General features: G+C 40.4%; 1 protein-coding gene across 3 annotated transcripts in view; it reads left to right on the top strand.

The window, feature by feature from the left end:
* The window catches only part of LOC132146361 (zinc finger protein 658B-like), a 910,027-nt gene that overhangs the window by 692,088 nt on the left and 201,868 nt on the right, over positions 1-16,071 (top strand). The window lies entirely within an intron of this gene.

Raw genomic sequence — 16,071 nt, 5'->3', positions numbered from 1 at the left:
AAGCATATTAATAACTTGTGATAACACTGTAATCGGCACAATCTGTGTAACAACAATCGGTCTTTGTCAGACACGTGGTTTTGTTGTGTGTGACGTCACCGCGACGCCATTTTTGAGGTATCGCTATTGACTGAAACAACCGCGATTACAAGAATAAAGTAAATAATACAATAAATAACTAATATAACTACTTAGAACTATCTAGATAATAAGTAAATATAACTCGCAAACCTGGAGAAGCAAAAGAATATTGAGAGAAACACATTTACAAACACACAGGTTATCAAAAACGTGTGTTTTAGAACATAAAATGGTACAAAAAGGCATGACCTAAAGTGAGTGTCTGCACTTTAATGTTTAAAGTTTAAAAGTTAATTAATGTTAATTCATGTAATGATTACTTGCATTCACAAATATATAAACTATATAATACATATATAATATTCTGTTCATGTACATCACTGATTTGCAGTTATCAATATTGTAATTGTCAAAATATGCAAGTATTGTTTTCATACTTCATTTAGCTGTCAAAGTGAATAACATAAAAACAAATCTATGAAAAATGTTGTCATACATGTTTTATTGTTAATGCAAGGCTGGTCAAGCAGGATCAAGCTATCTTCAAAAAGGGTTGAAAAACACTGTACTACACTACAGTTGGACATTGGTTTGTCAGCGCACAACAGACAGTGACGATCTCATCTAAAAATGTGATATCCTCACTTTCACATGGGAGGATCATGTTGATGGGAATGGTTCCTGTTAAAATGTTATATTTTTGACAGATATTTCCAATCACTCTTTCAGCATGGATTCTTAGGTGAGCTACTTTTCGTGTCTCCTCTACATCTCTTGCAGCTAGCTGACAGTAACCCTTTGTAAAGGCTGGGAGTTTTACCTCTGCACACAACATGCCAACACTTTCCTTTATATCAAAACCTCTATCAGCCAATACAATGTCCCCTGGCAACCATTTTTGAAGAAAACCACTATTTTCTGTAACGTGTTTGTCACTTGTACGGCCACCCCACCCTTTGGATATAAAACAAATAGATCCCTTGGGTGTAATACCTATCAAATACTTCATAGTGTGGTTGTGCTTGTAGCTGGAAAACATTTGAGCACGTGCTTTTAGATTTGATGGTTTCTCTGTGAAAATCTCCAAACAGTCAATGATCACTGCTACTCTGCGTCCAAAGGACTCCACAAATTGGTGAGGCATACTTTTTTGTAAAGTGTCTCTAATGGCGCTTTTCCACTACACAGTACCAGCTCGCCTCGGCTCTGTTTGGTTTTCCACTGTGTAAAAGTTGTACCTGTACCGGCTTCCAGGTACTTTTTTTCGTACCACCTCCGGCGAGGTTCCAAGCGAGTCGAGTCGAGCTGGTACTGGTAATGGAAAAGCGCCATATCTGGCCATATGATGGAATGGCTCAGGTTTGCATACATAAATGACACAATTTCCTGAAGTGTTCTGTATACTGTCTTTGGGGAAACATGAAAGAGATGGGCTAGATGTTGTGCAGGCAGATCCAGTCTGAGGCGCATAAAGGTTAAGAGAAGCATTTGAAATGGACTAAGAACTTTCCTCTTTTGGTCTGACATGAGAGGCTCCAAAAAACTTAGCAAAGGCCATAAAGGTTCCCATGTTTGGCAGCCCTGTGTAGTACTTAACTTTATCATCATCGTCTCCAAAAAAACTATCAGACATCCTGTGCTCATCAAGTTTACTTCTGCACCTCTGCTGGCTGCAGTGTGTTTTTCTTTGCTCCCTCTTACTCCGTCTTGCAGAGCGTGTATTGTTGGTGTGAGAGATTTCTGTGTGACCCAGATGGAGGGAGGGTGCCCAGTCTGGGTCAGTCTCCATCATCTCATATGCAGGGTGACCTGCAATAACATGAAAAAGGTTTTAACTTCATTACATGGGAAGAAAAGTGTTAACAATAATCTTAGATTATACTTAAGTATTAGTACAGACACTGAGCATAAGTAATTTAGCTAAAATGTAGAAAAATAATTAAAACAGTGCTGTACTTTTTTTAGATTGCAAGTCACACCGAAGTGAAATTACATTTTTGTGCAAAAACACAGCAAGTAACTTTCAAGCCTTATAAATTGTCAAATTAACTTTTTTTCCATTCTAAATAATGTATTTAGTTGAAATTGCAGTTGAGTAAAGTAACGTTACAAAGTACAAACCCCAAAAATAATAAAATGCTGTAGTGAAGTAAAAATAATTATTTTATAGAGTTGTATAAGACGATTGCATAACATTTTACAGTATAAACAATAAAAGAGTAATGTTAACCCGTTCCTCCCATGATCGCGGTTACATCCGTGCGTTGTTTGGAGCTATCTGTGCCAGAGAATTCATCCAAAATGACTCGTGGATAAAATGTTATATACTTCAAATTTGTCAACATCACTTAAATGTCTTACCTTTATGAAAATGTCGAGAGCAGACCTACATAAACGGAGATATGTTTCCAAAGGTGATGTTTTTGCGTCGCACAGCTCCAACCTAGGCCATCCGACGCCTCTTTGTTACGTCCACTACAAGCTGTCCATGTCCTTTCTTCAAACAGGGAAAACTAAAAAACCTTACCCCGCTGTTTAGCTTGTGACCCTTTCTGTCATGAGACTTACGATTGCAGCCTATCACACAACAAGAACAGAACATTTTACCACATTTAAGACCAACACGTTCCTCCCAATTGAACACATTAGCATTGATACCTTACAAATGGTGGCTATACCCATAATGCATTTTCGTGTTCTGACAATGAGCGATATGCTGTGCAGCATGGATGTAGCCTACATGTTTTTGAAAAAGCAACGTTTATTTATGGTTAGTGAAAAATGTATTTTTTTTATGTCACTGATAATACTGATAATAAGGCCATGATACACATACAGAACATTTGTTCACAAAACATAACAATATTCTGATGTCATCATAAATGTTATTTTGAATAATGTGTATTACCAGACAGTTGAACAGACTTTCACAGTATTTTTTCTACTATCAAATGTGCACCAGCTACTGTTTGGTTACCCACATTCTTCAAAAAATTTAAATGAGGCCATGTTTTACTCACTCTCAAGAATCCTTTAGGTGTATATGACTGATTTCTTACTTGTATAAATAATTATCCTGGCTCTTCCAAGCGTTAGAATTGGAGTAAGAGGGTGTTTTTGTTCAATAGTCCAAAAGTAGCGAATCGGTGTGTTTTTGTAAGAAAAACATGTTATAAACACTTTTTCCTCACTTCTGCTGACTGTCATATATTCAAGCCGTTCTGGGCAGATGACGTAGGACACACATGCACTTGTGATTATTGACGAACATGGAAGCGTGGATGAGAGACACCAAAACAAATCACTGGTCACTAACTAGAAGCATTAGCCTAATTAGGAGGATTTCAATCTATGCCAAGAAGAGACTGGTTTTCCTTTGCTAAAGTAAGGAAACTTTGCTCCTGTAAACTATATTTGTGAGACTCTCATATCTCAGAGGCATGTGCTTGATGCTTACGTCTTACGTCAACCTCCAGAACGGCTTGCACATATTACATGGGGCTGTGCAAAAAATCGAAGGCGATTTACATGCGCATCTCCTCAGTAAAGGCGCTCCTGTGATTAGTAGTATATCTCCAGCACGTGCATTCAGACCAGGGTTGGCTGGTTTTCGAAACAAAACCTGCCCAATTGCTTCTCAAAACTAGTCCAGTCGCGTTTCGGGCAATGCTTACAATGCTTAAAGTTCATGCCATTCATATCCTCACATCTCTGTGGTACAGTGAAATTTTCTCTGACCGTAAAACCAGATGCAGTAGTAGACCTAACTAAATTTCCACTTAATTTTGGAATTGGATCCATTTGATCCATTCTAATTACTGAGTAGCCAGCCCTTCCAACTTCCAATGCGATCATGTATTAATGCAAGCATACTTTCTTCGTTGCAGTGAGCTTTAGAGAAAATGTTTGTGTTTCAGACTTATCTGTTTGTGCTGCGTGGCCTTGGTGGACTTTGCTCCCCCCTTCTTCTCCAGCTTCTGCTGTGAAAGTCTCTGTTGTCAGTCTGCCTCAGCTTTATCTGGTCCAGCTGCCGTTTGGTTGATCAAATGTGCACAGTGAATGTCCCCTCTCCACCAGTAAAAGCAAACATCTGGATCAGTCTGAGACAGTCTTTGACCTCTGCTCTTCTGCATGATTCTGGTTGTGTTCACTCTGACTGGAAAGTCAGTCTTGATCTGTTGACACAGTGTTTCCTCTGCTTGATGATATGCTTCGTTGTGTCTCTTTCAAGTCTTTGTCGTTCCATGGTTTAGAGACCATCACCGTTCTATTCAGTCTAGCCACTTAAATCATGGGGAAAGCTCTGACATGCTCTCCAATGGCCCATCATTGGAAACCTCATTTTGATGCAGGCTACATAGACCACAAACAAATTTAAATCTTTGTCGAAAACATGTTTCTTGCATGAATTTCAGGTGAGAAGAAAAAAAATTAGGTACTGTTTTACTTGCATCCACCACTAGGTATCAATGCAACCTACAAATGAGAGAATGTTTACTTTGCTTTCTTGGGTTGTCACTTTTGTGAAAAAAGTCCTGTTTGATTTGAGTGATAAGTGTTCATTGAACCGATTGTAAAATCGATTTTGCATGTCTAAATAAGTTTTATTTGGCAAATAACACCAAATATAGGTAAATCCACAGACAACAGGCAGGACAAATGTAAAGACCAATATTTCTGATGATTTACTGGCGTGTAGTTACGTGCACAATGACAAACAGGAGTGCAACATTTTCGAAAAACATTAAGCAGAGTGGACCGCCTTAATGCAAAACATTTACTGCAGGCTTCAACATGGCTGTGTTTACGATTAGAAATGTCAACCACAATAAAAAATCGTATAGGCGATTCTAGGGCTGTCAAAAAAAATAAATTAGTCGAATTTAAAATAAGAATCCATATTCGAATGCAAAAACATTGCAAAGGCAAACGAGCTCGACACGCAGTAGCTGCAGTCTCATCTTTCACCTCATGTACGCGCACCGTCTGCGCGGTCTCAAAAATTGCCCGCACGCGGATGATGAAAAGGACATAATGCAGACAGTGTGCGGACAGCCGAAGTATACTTGATCTTTATCAGTGGCGGACAAGATGCGATGACGAAGTATGTGGCATTGCATTATAAGGTTATGTAAAAAAAAAAGAGAACATCAATGTGAAGATCTTGTTTACATCAAAACTGAAACCAAGCCGTTCACACAGAAGCATATTTTGCGCATTTTCTAGAGGGACACCGTTGGACTCGCGTCTCGCACAAGAGAGCCGTATGTTTAGAAAGACATATAAAATTAATGTATTAATTTAATTTTCTAAAAATACCTTGAGACTTTATGTTGGGTTTTTGTTCCCCATCCCTCTGCATCTCATGTTTTTAAATGAAAAACAATTATTCTGGGTTTCCGCCCTTTTTATTTATTTAACAATGCATGCATACATGCCGCTGTTTTATAGTTCTTTAAGCAACTTAACATTTAAAATAATTTTTATGAACCAATTATTATTATGTTGTTTTTTTCACAGTCATGTATTCTAATGCTTTGAATAAATGTGCATTAATATTTTGCTCCATGCGCTATCTTGAGGCCTCAGAAGAGAAGCAAAAAGCTTTTCTTCACCCTAACTGAAATTATGCATTTTAAATTCGAATACAATTTAAAAAAAAAAAAGTAAAAAATTCGAATTTAGTTTTTCAGATGTTTTGACAGCCCTAGGCGATTCTAGCCCGAATCTGTATCTGTATGCATGAGACTGTCTGAATATCGGCAGAATTCACATTTCTGTTGTAAAAAGAGAAACATTGTGCAGAAGTATTATTTGCTGTGTGCACGTGTGTCTGAAGCTGAAGTTGCTGTGTGACCATGTTCCAAAAAAAAAACACCTAGACGCGCTCCGAGAGAAGGTCGTTAAAATCAATTTCCTATTTTCGTTTTCGAAACTTGTGTTGGTTGGTCAAATCGATTTGTGCAATAGATTTTCGAACATAAAGTCACAGTCGACACGGTTTTAGACTAGACGGGAGAAGGGATGGGAAAAGATCTGGGCCGTTTTTCCAGAACTTCTTGCCACGTTAAAGCGGTGTCGAGCTGTTTTAATGCATTTTTTATATGTATTATGGTGCCCGAACATTTAGTTTACTGCAGCCGCAGCCATCATTATCAAGCACGAACCGTTGACTCTGACAGTGAATGAGACAAAGCGAACGCACAGGCCATAGTGTGACATCCGTTAACCAATATTGTAAACCTAGATGAAGTCACAAGGTTTTTTTTTAATTAAGGAAGATAGCCTTTGTTTGTATGTAGGCCTAGGAAATGTATATATTTACAATACTTATTTAAATATAATTAATATTATTTTATTGCTTTTGTATTAGTTGTTTGAAGAGTAAAAAAAAATCAGTAAGTCGGTCGGACTAAAAGCAAAAAAAAAATAAAGAATTGAGTCGGTCCTAAATTGACCGGGTCGGTCGGGTTACGGCAAACAAGAATATTTTTAAGGATGGCCTGATCTTTAGATCTGGTGCTGACTCCAGCCATGGAGTATTTCATCATTTCGATGACATTGCTGGTGGCAGAGCAGATAGTTTGGATGATGATGATGCTGTCGAAGTTGTGCTTGTCTTTCGTCGGGCAGCAAGGACTGCGGTGCAGATGCAGTTGCTCTGTAGGATGGAGGCAGCTGTGGTGGATTAAACTGTTGCTGCTGTGGCATTTGTCAATAGGGGTGAAGCTAGGGCTGGACGATTATGGCCTAAAAGCAAATCCTTGATTAATTGAACATTTTGCCTCGATTACGATTAATGAATGATTATTTTGTCTGTTTTTTTTTGTTTTTTTTGCCCTCATAGTTCACTGACAAGTTTTGTACTGTTTGCAGGGCCCCAGTTCAGGTTGTATCAGTGGGCCCTGTTTGAAAGTGTTTAATTTGTATGTTCGTTCTGTTTATTTGTTTGTGCTATTTACACAGTGTTTAAGTTTTTTCAAGTTTGTAAGTGTCCAGGTACAGATACCGAATAATTATATGTAAAATAGCACCTGGCAAACCTCCTCCCTATTTTACCTCGGTATACGGTATTACCGTGAATAATTAAAAAATGATGACGTAAGGCTGAGACAGCATCACCAAACTGTTGGCTTGTGCCTAAACCATTCAGAAACTGAATACCAAACACTAATACTGAAACAATAACAAAATTGCATGCACAACAATATTAACAACTTTTATTAGCAACAAATAGCAATAGTCAAACAGAATTACATTAACATAAACATACAGAACAGTTTTTGCGCAGAGACACGCAAACAAATCAATAAAATCACTGTGCACGGAAAGTCGAAATTCTCCACGGCATATTTGAATATGTATGCAAGCAAAAATAATTAACGAATGAATAAGAACTGCTATCTTCTACAGTACTTCAAATATGCCGTGGATAATCACAGAAAGTAACCGCATTCAAGAACATTGTTGTGGCATCTCTCAAGCAACGAATAAACACCGCTGACTCGGAGAATGCAGTGAAAACTCCTCTTCTCGCATCTGCCCTAGACCCTCGGCACAAACATCTCAGGTTTCTCGATGAAAACATGAGAGAAGTAAGATTATTACAGAGAGTCCAACCGAGACAGCTGGGAACAGCTGGAGCCATGTATTCCACCAGATGAGGATCCCATTCAGTGTTGAAACGAAAACACGAAGCGCTTCACAAAACTTATTCGCTTAGCACACCGTTATTTGTGAGTCCCGCCAACGTCTGTGCCGTCAGAGCACGTTTTCTCCACGGCCGGCCTTATTGTTAACAGACTAAGGAGCCGACTTTCCCCCGATCATGTTTACATGCCCGTATTTCTTAACAAGAACATGTAAAACAATAGAAAAAAAAAGCAAAAAAGATTTGCTGACAGTTTCAAAGTTAAGTGTAAGCTAAATTCTGTACAATGTCAATGGCCTAATTGCTGCAGGATGCTTTACGTTTTTTCTTTGTTCATTTTTTATTTTTTTTGCTTTTAATCTGTACTTTTGTTTGTTTGCACGCATTGTTAAAGGTTTTCAGCTACAAAACACGATGTGTAGCTTATGTTCAAGCTCATTGTGTGTAAGCTTGTTCAAAAATGACAGAAACAGTAAATGGTGCTGAAAAATAACGTCTGTCTCATTAAACTTAATTTAAATAAACGAATATTCTAATATTCGTTTTTTGTGAGCTCAAAATTATTTGAATGTGATATTTGCGGAAAACGCCCATCCTTAAAAATCACACTGCACGAACAACTTTTAATAACAAAGAGCAGCTTATAAAAAAAAAGAGCAAATAGACCAAATAAACATCCATATTATATATATATATATATATATAATAAAAATTATTGAAAAGCAATAGGTCTAAATAAAAACTTATTCTTTCCAGTCTTCTTTCCAAAAAAGTTTTTAATTAAATCCAAATAAAGATACCTGAATCCATTAAATAAATAAAAAATAAACACAGTGCCAATAGGAACGAATGGCAAGTGGCATACAATCTAGTCAAGATTTTTCGCTAGGGCACGTTGTGGGCCGACAACTTTACCTGCGGTGCTGAAAACCTGCTCCGATGGTGTGCTTGTAGCACAGACGCACAGGTACTTTCGTGCCACTCGCGACATCTGGGGAAAACACCAGGCAGCATTTTTCCAGAATGAAGTGGGTCCTCGTCTCCTTGGCTCCAAACAGTAGGCTGTTATATCAGCTCCGACTCGGTCCTTTACGTTGCCGATGCCGACAGGACCTGCCATTGCATCGGCTTTTTTTTTTTTTTTTTGCAGCATATTCCCAGAGTCATCTTTTTCGTGAGGACATAATTTGCAAATAGCCTCATCTGTATTTACGCCTCTCCCTTCTCGTTCGGTCGAAACCCGAAATACTGGCAAACTGCAGAAGTTGTGTTCTTTTTCACGACCAGGTCACTCGGTGCGCAACTCGCCATCTCCCCCCCTCTCTCTCTTTCTCCTCGTCTCGTTGTGACGCGATGACAACCACGCATATGAATTTTTAGGCATTAAATAAATTATATTTAATATTTAATCCTTGTCTCCTATATAAGTGCAGTGTTTTTTGTTTTTTTTATTGACTGTATGACGGTATTGAAACTGATACCGTTGCTATTCTTAGATCCCGCGGTATACCATATTACCGTATTACCGCCCAAGCCTAAATAGCACTGTAAAAATTAAACATACAATCAAACCGAAATTTATTCAGACACCTTTAACATTTCTCACATTATCAGTTTATTTGCTATAGTTTAGAAAATGGTAATAAAATATGACAAGAACTCAGAGTTAAACTGTCAGAACAAATTCATCTTGATAATATCAGATAACTTTGATAGAAAGATATGTAATGGATTACAATCAAACAAAACTTCAGACAACAGTCAATACTTTGTTGGCCAATTACCAATCAATGATTAATTGTGTTCAGTCTGGTGTGAAAAGGTTGCATTAGCAATTCCGCAAAGGAGAGCTCAGTTCAGTGTTGTTGCCTGTCAGACGCGGCTCTCTCTTCACCTGCGCACCGAACACAGCGCTCGAGTAACTAGCTGCTCAGTTCAGCTTTTCCGTGTCTTGTGTTTGAATGCTTTAAAGTTTTTTGAATGGTCAAATTGGCAAGTGTTAAGGCTTTATAACACGTGAAAACGATACACTTTCATGACGACACGCAGCAGCGTTCTGTCAACTGTCCTGAGCATCTTTTTAGACTGGCCTCAGCAAAGGTGGGATATTTTTTCCTATTGAAAGCGCGATCTGACATCATAGCTCACTATCAGCAGTTAGTTTATCTATGTTCTGTCAGGGTTCTGTCACTCCAGTCTAGTGTTATTCATGGTTTTGTGACCGAGCCCTGATACTCTCCTCATGTCATTGTTTTCATGTGAGTGCGCGGCTTAGTTTTTACTGGCTGCGTGCCGTCTCGTGTGAACATGCGGTTTATGAGCTTGCTCATTAGCTGCGTGTTTGTGTCTATTTAAGCACATGGCTAGTGATTGGTTTGCTGGCCATGTGCTTGTGTTTTTTTGTTTTGTGTGAGCACATGGCTTTTGTCTTAGTTCCTATGTGCCATGTGCTCTCGTCAATTGTCTTGACCCCACCCATCTTGTTACCTGATTATTGATGTAAGTTTCCCCACATGTGTTCCCTCGTTATCCTCCTCATTAGCTCCCCATTTATTGTCCTTGTGTTTGCAGTCTGGTTGCTAGTTCGTCGTCAAACATTTGTCTGTGTACATCGTGTCGTGTCGTGTCTTGCCTTGCCTTGCCAGTCAAGTTTAGTCTGTTTTCCCCTACGGGGTAGTTTTTGTTGGTTTATTTTATTATTACAACTATTAAAGAACCCTTCTCTCTGCATCATTGAGTCCTCGCCTCATCCCTCTACCCAAACCCTGACAGTACGAACTAGCCAGTATGAGGACTCAGCGGAAGAAGGGTTTGCACCGTCCACCAGCCTCCACTCTCTCCAGCCCCCACTACCAGCGCATGCTCCAGTTTAAGACCTTGATCTCTCTCCATCAACAAGGGACTGGTGTGAGGGATTTTGCCCTGGAGTTCAGTGGTACTGCAGAGGGATTGGAGTTTAATGATGCGGCCCTCAAGGACCTCTTCAATGATGCCCTTGATGAGCCTCTCAGCTGGTGGAGAATGAGGGGGCTGGACCACCTGTCGTTTGGGGAATTTGTGGAGTTCGTGGCACGTTCCCCAGCTAAGGAGGCTGCAGTACTGCCTGTGGTGCCCTTCAAAGCTGCCATTCCCCCTATGGTGGATAAAGAAGCTGAAGTACCCCCAGAGGTGACTTGTGACATTGCAGAACCCCTAGAGGTGGCCGGAGAGACCGCAGCACCTCACTCTCGTAGGCGGAAGAGGGGAAAGAAGAGGAATGGCTCTGCCCCGCCAATGCCAGAGGTGCCGGATGAGGCTGCAGCGCCCCCAGAGGTGCCAGATGAGGCTGCAGCGCCCCCAGAGGTGCCGGATGAGGCTGCAGCGCCCCCAGTAGTGGCCGACGACATTGCACTGCCCCAGTCTCGGAGACGGAGGAGGAGGAGGAGGAGAAAGGCTTCCTCCATCCCTCATGGCCCGGTGGCCATTCAGGAGCCCACTGCTGGCCTGGAGGCCAATCCAGTCATGCCCAAGCCCCTTGTCCTGCCGGCGCCGCCCAAGCGCCTCGCCCTGCCGGCGCCGCCCAAGCGCCTCGCCCTGATGCCGGCTCTGCCCTTGATGAGTGCCTTGCCGGGTTTGCCCTTCCTATCTGCCGGGGTTCCTGTTAGGCTGGATCCTCGCTGGTTCATCCCTCTGGCTCCGCCCTGGTGGTCTGCTGGGGTTCCTGTTAGGCCGGAGCCTCACTGGTCTGTCCCTCCGGCACCGCCCTGGTGGTCCGTCGGGGTTCCTGTTAGGCCAGATCCTCACTGGCTCATCCCTCCGGCTCCACCCTGGCCCACTGCTGGGACTCCTGGACTGCCTGAGCCTCCTTGGCTCTACCATCCCGCCCCTCCCTGGTCCCTTCTAACAGCTGGTTGGGTTTTCCTGCTAGATGACTGGGCTCCCTTCCCTCCCTCCCTCCCCTATTTTGTCTGTTTTTTGATTTCCATGTCTTGTGTTCTGTTTTGTACCGTGCTTGTGTTGCCATGCCTGTGCTGTCATGTTCCTGTTTTGTTTTTGGGTGTTCCTCGTTAGGGACGCCAGGTGGCGTCCCTTTTGAGGGGGGCTAGTGTCAGGGTTCTGTCACTCCAGTCTAGTGTTATTCATGGTTTTGTGACAGAGCCCTGATACTCTCCTCATGTCATTGTTTTCATGTGAGTGCGCGGCTTAGTTTTTACTGGCTGCGTGCCGTCTCGTGTGAACACGCGGTTTATGAGCTTGCTCATTAGCTGCGTGTTTGTGTCTATTTAAGCACATGGCTAGTGATTGGTTTGCTGGCCATGTGCTTGTGTTTTTTTGTTTTGTGTGAGCACATGGCTTTTGTCTTAGTTCCTATGTGCCATGTGCTCTCGTCAATTGTCTTGACCCCACCCATCTTGTTACCTGATTATTGATGTAAGTTTCCCCACATGTGTTCCCTCGTTATCCTCCTCATTAGCTCCCCATTTATTGTCCTTGTGTTTGCAGTCTGGTTGCTAGTTCGTCGTCAAACATTTGTCTGTGTACATCGTGTCGTGTCTTGCCTTGCCTTGCCTTGCCAGTCAAGTTTAGTCTGTTTTCCCCTACGGGGTAGTTTTTGTTGGTTTATTTTATTATTACAACTATTAAAGAACCCTTCTCTCTGCATCATTGAGTCCTCGCCTCATCCCTCTACCCAAACCCTGACATGTTCGTAACATTTCTTATAGATTATTGCTCGGTGTAAGAGATAAATAAAGATCAGATAAAGATAAATTGGCACAAGTACCAGTACGAGTGATTGCGTGTGTGAATTAGTCATATACTGTCTCTATATTATTGTGAAGATGTGGGTTGTAAATAGCCTAGTTACTTCAAAAGTAGAAAAATATGCTATAATAAGTTTTGAGATTCTAAGCTACTTTAGTAATAAATCACAGGACAGCTCTGACAACTAGTTTCTGCGTTCCTCTGTGCGCTCGATCTTCACAGCTGTTTATATGAGTGTTCATGCCACAATGCGCGAACATTGGAGCTCGAAATAATAATACACATCCAACCATCTAATCGCTTGAATGTCCAAACTATAAAACAAATACAACTGACAAAGTTTAGTGAAGACACAAGGCTCACCGCTCGCGCGCCATCACTATGTGTTGAACCGGTGTTCAACTCTGTGTTTTGCTTTTATACCACTGACTGGAGAGCAGAGTCATGTGGCTACACACGCGCTAGTATGCTTTTAAGGGAGAAGTATTAGGATTAAAAAAACGAAATAACCGACATGGGAAATTTTGAATTTGAATTTCTGTTTCGATTACTTTTTGATTAATCATCCAGTCCTAGGTGAAGCCAGGAGTCCAGATCAAAGTCCACTTTGGCACACTGCAGTTCTCTAATGGGATAAAGAGAAGAATTCTGAACAGTATGATCTGTTCTTTTGTCAGCATTTTCTACAGAACTATAATTTTTCAGTTCTTTCCAAACTACCATTGAAATGTATTTCTCAGCTTCACGCCTGTGTTATAAAAATCAAATAAAAATTCCTATGTTTCTGAAACTTGTCTTTTTGCTTGTTTTTCGCTTTTTATATTCTCTTCTCTTTTATATTGTTAAGTGCTGTTATGCTAAAGGTACCCTTTCTTTTTTGGAAAACCATAATTCTCAACCCAGGTATGACTTACATTATTATTTCCCATATTTCTTTTTCATATCATTGTAAATTGGACTCTCCAAATCATCAAGATGGATCTTAGATTTGAGATTGCAATCGTCCTCTTTACCTCACACTTGGTCGTCACCACCGTGTGGCTTCGCACTTACTCGCACAAAGTCTTATCATCCCCGTCCTGCTTACCTGCAGGCCCGTGTCCCGTATAGGGCTGCAACTAACGATTATTTTGATAATCGATTAATCTGTCGATTATTTTTACGATTAATCGATTAATCGGTTTATGTACTTATATTTTAGTTTTTCCCATTTTTTCCCCAAGTAAATTATTAATAAATGGTCTTTATCCTTCAGCATAGATTTTTAAGATATTTTAACAATTTTGCACTGTCATATCCTAATCAAAAATATACCTAGAGTTGTTTTATTGTGTTAGTAATCCTTTGTCGAACTCTTCTGCAATCAGAACACTGACCCATACTCTAGCAAATTTCACAAGGAGATTTAAAATAATGTTTTCACCATGGCAGTCCTTAGAGCTCTAGTAGTTTAACATCCCGAACGAAGCTTATTAAGGAATCTTTCAGAACATATTTTCACGAAGAATAAGGATAAAACAGAATAAAATTGCAGTACATTGTATTTTATTATTTACTGGGAAACAGCTTTACAGCTTTTGCTGTGAAATTTTAAACAATCCTTCGAATAAAGTGCCAGTGGCATGAAACCTGAATGGAACTCACAATTTAAAGTAAAATCCATCAGAAGGTTGTCCAGAAAAAAAAATTGGACGGTCACACACAAAAAACCTGCTGTGTGAAAAAGAGCAGTGAATACTTAGAAAAAAAGTGCATTTCAAATATCTTTAAATATTTACCTCTCTCATTCAGTCATAATTAGGCTGCACGACTGAATTTTGAACTGGAAAACTACAAACTGATCACAGAACATGTTTGTAAAGCTTTAAATGTTAACTGTTAAAAAGCAATGTTATCAGCTTTTACGACTAAACATTTGCAAACAACATTGTACTGGAGAATCTGCACAAATAAAAGTCTTAGGGGCCGTTCACATATCGTGCCTAAAAACGCGTGGCGCTTTCTCCTTCTTTCCAAAGCGCTCGGGCAGAAGCGCCCCTGAGGCGTCTGCCTTTGATAAGCAACCATGACGTGCTCTCTCCTTGAAGACGCGGAAATTTCAGCAAAGGATAAATGGATTTGCAGCTCAAAAAATCACTTGCAGTAGCTCTGCTACTAAATTTATTTCAAAATGGAAATCCATATACAACTATGATCAGCTGTTCCTTTCATCTTGACTGAGCTTTTAACGTTGTTACGGGAAAGGATGAAGCTGATTGGTTAGTTCTTGTCACATGACCCGCGATGCGCTTGCAGCATTCTGAAAAGTTGAGATGTTTTTAACTCGATGCGGTGCGGTGTTGGAAATAACGAACTTGAGCGTGCAAAAGACGCGATATGTGAACGTCCCCTTAAACAGTTCAGTAGTGCAGAGTTTACAGGTTACTCTTCTTTTTTGAAGGCTCAAAGTAAAGTACTCCCAGTCTCCCACATCCCGCTAAATGCTGCAGAGACGCTGTTCGGGAAGCACGTGACATAAAACGAGGCCAGCTATTGGCTATTCGCTACTTCTCCGTCTGTACTGGCTGAGTAAAACCTCCGATGGCTCATTACTGCCACACTTTGGTCACCGCAGATTTGAAATATGCACGAAATGAGCCGCTTACGGCAAATAAAAGTTATTTAGCAACGAATCGATGACTAAATTAGTTGACAACTATTTTAATAATCGATTTTTATCGATTAAATCGATTCGTTGTTTCAGCTCTAGTCCCGTACCTGTGAAACTATCCTCTTTCATGTACTGGCGAAAAACAGTTTCACGTACAGGCAAAACGTACGCGTACCTAGGCCTGTCACGATAACAAATTTTGCTGGACGATAAATTGACCTAGAAATTATCGCGATAAAACATAATATTGTGGTTCTAAGACCAGTTTCAACTAATATAATGATAATGGCATAATAACGCAGGTACACCTTTAGATTGATCAATAAACTTTTATTTTGTTTTATGACAGATTCGGAGCAAGAAATACCAACATGTTGACTTTGTGTGGCTTAAAATTAAATAATTTTGTATGTTATATTATGTTTATATGCCTGTTATGGATGCTCATATTGACCGTTTAACCGTTAACTGAAAGTAAATATTTTGACCGATGAAGGGGCCGTTCCACTGATCTATATATTATTGATCAGTGGGCCGTTCACATATCGCATTTTTTGGGTTCTCAAGTTCGTATATTTCAAAGTTGACGCGCAGTATGCGCGCTCATAATGGAAGTGACACGCTCGTTTTTTCCAGGCGTGTCCGCACCGCATCCAGTTAGAAAAAATCTCAGCTTTTCAGAATGAATTAAGAACACCAGGTCATGTGACAAGAACCAACTCAATCAGCTTCTTGGGGTGAAATTCCAGAAATTCCCAGTTGTTTTTGAAAAATGGTGTACACCCAAACTGCAGAGTTTTTTACTTTGCTTCGTAAATAAATCTTGTAACAGAGGGGCCGTTCACATATCGCACCTAAAAACACATGTAAAACGCTAGGCGCGCCGCTTTCTGTTTTTTTCCAAAAGCCTTCAAGCACTTGCGCACCTGAGGTGTCTGCCGTTGCG

This window comes from Carassius carassius, chromosome 1, assembly GCF_963082965.1.
Source record: "Carassius carassius chromosome 1, fCarCar2.1, whole genome shotgun sequence".
NCBI lineage: Eukaryota > Metazoa > Chordata > Actinopteri > Cypriniformes > Cyprinidae > Carassius > Carassius carassius.
The sequence above is the reverse complement of the archived record's forward strand: the minus strand, read 5'-3'. Positions and strand labels throughout refer to the sequence as shown.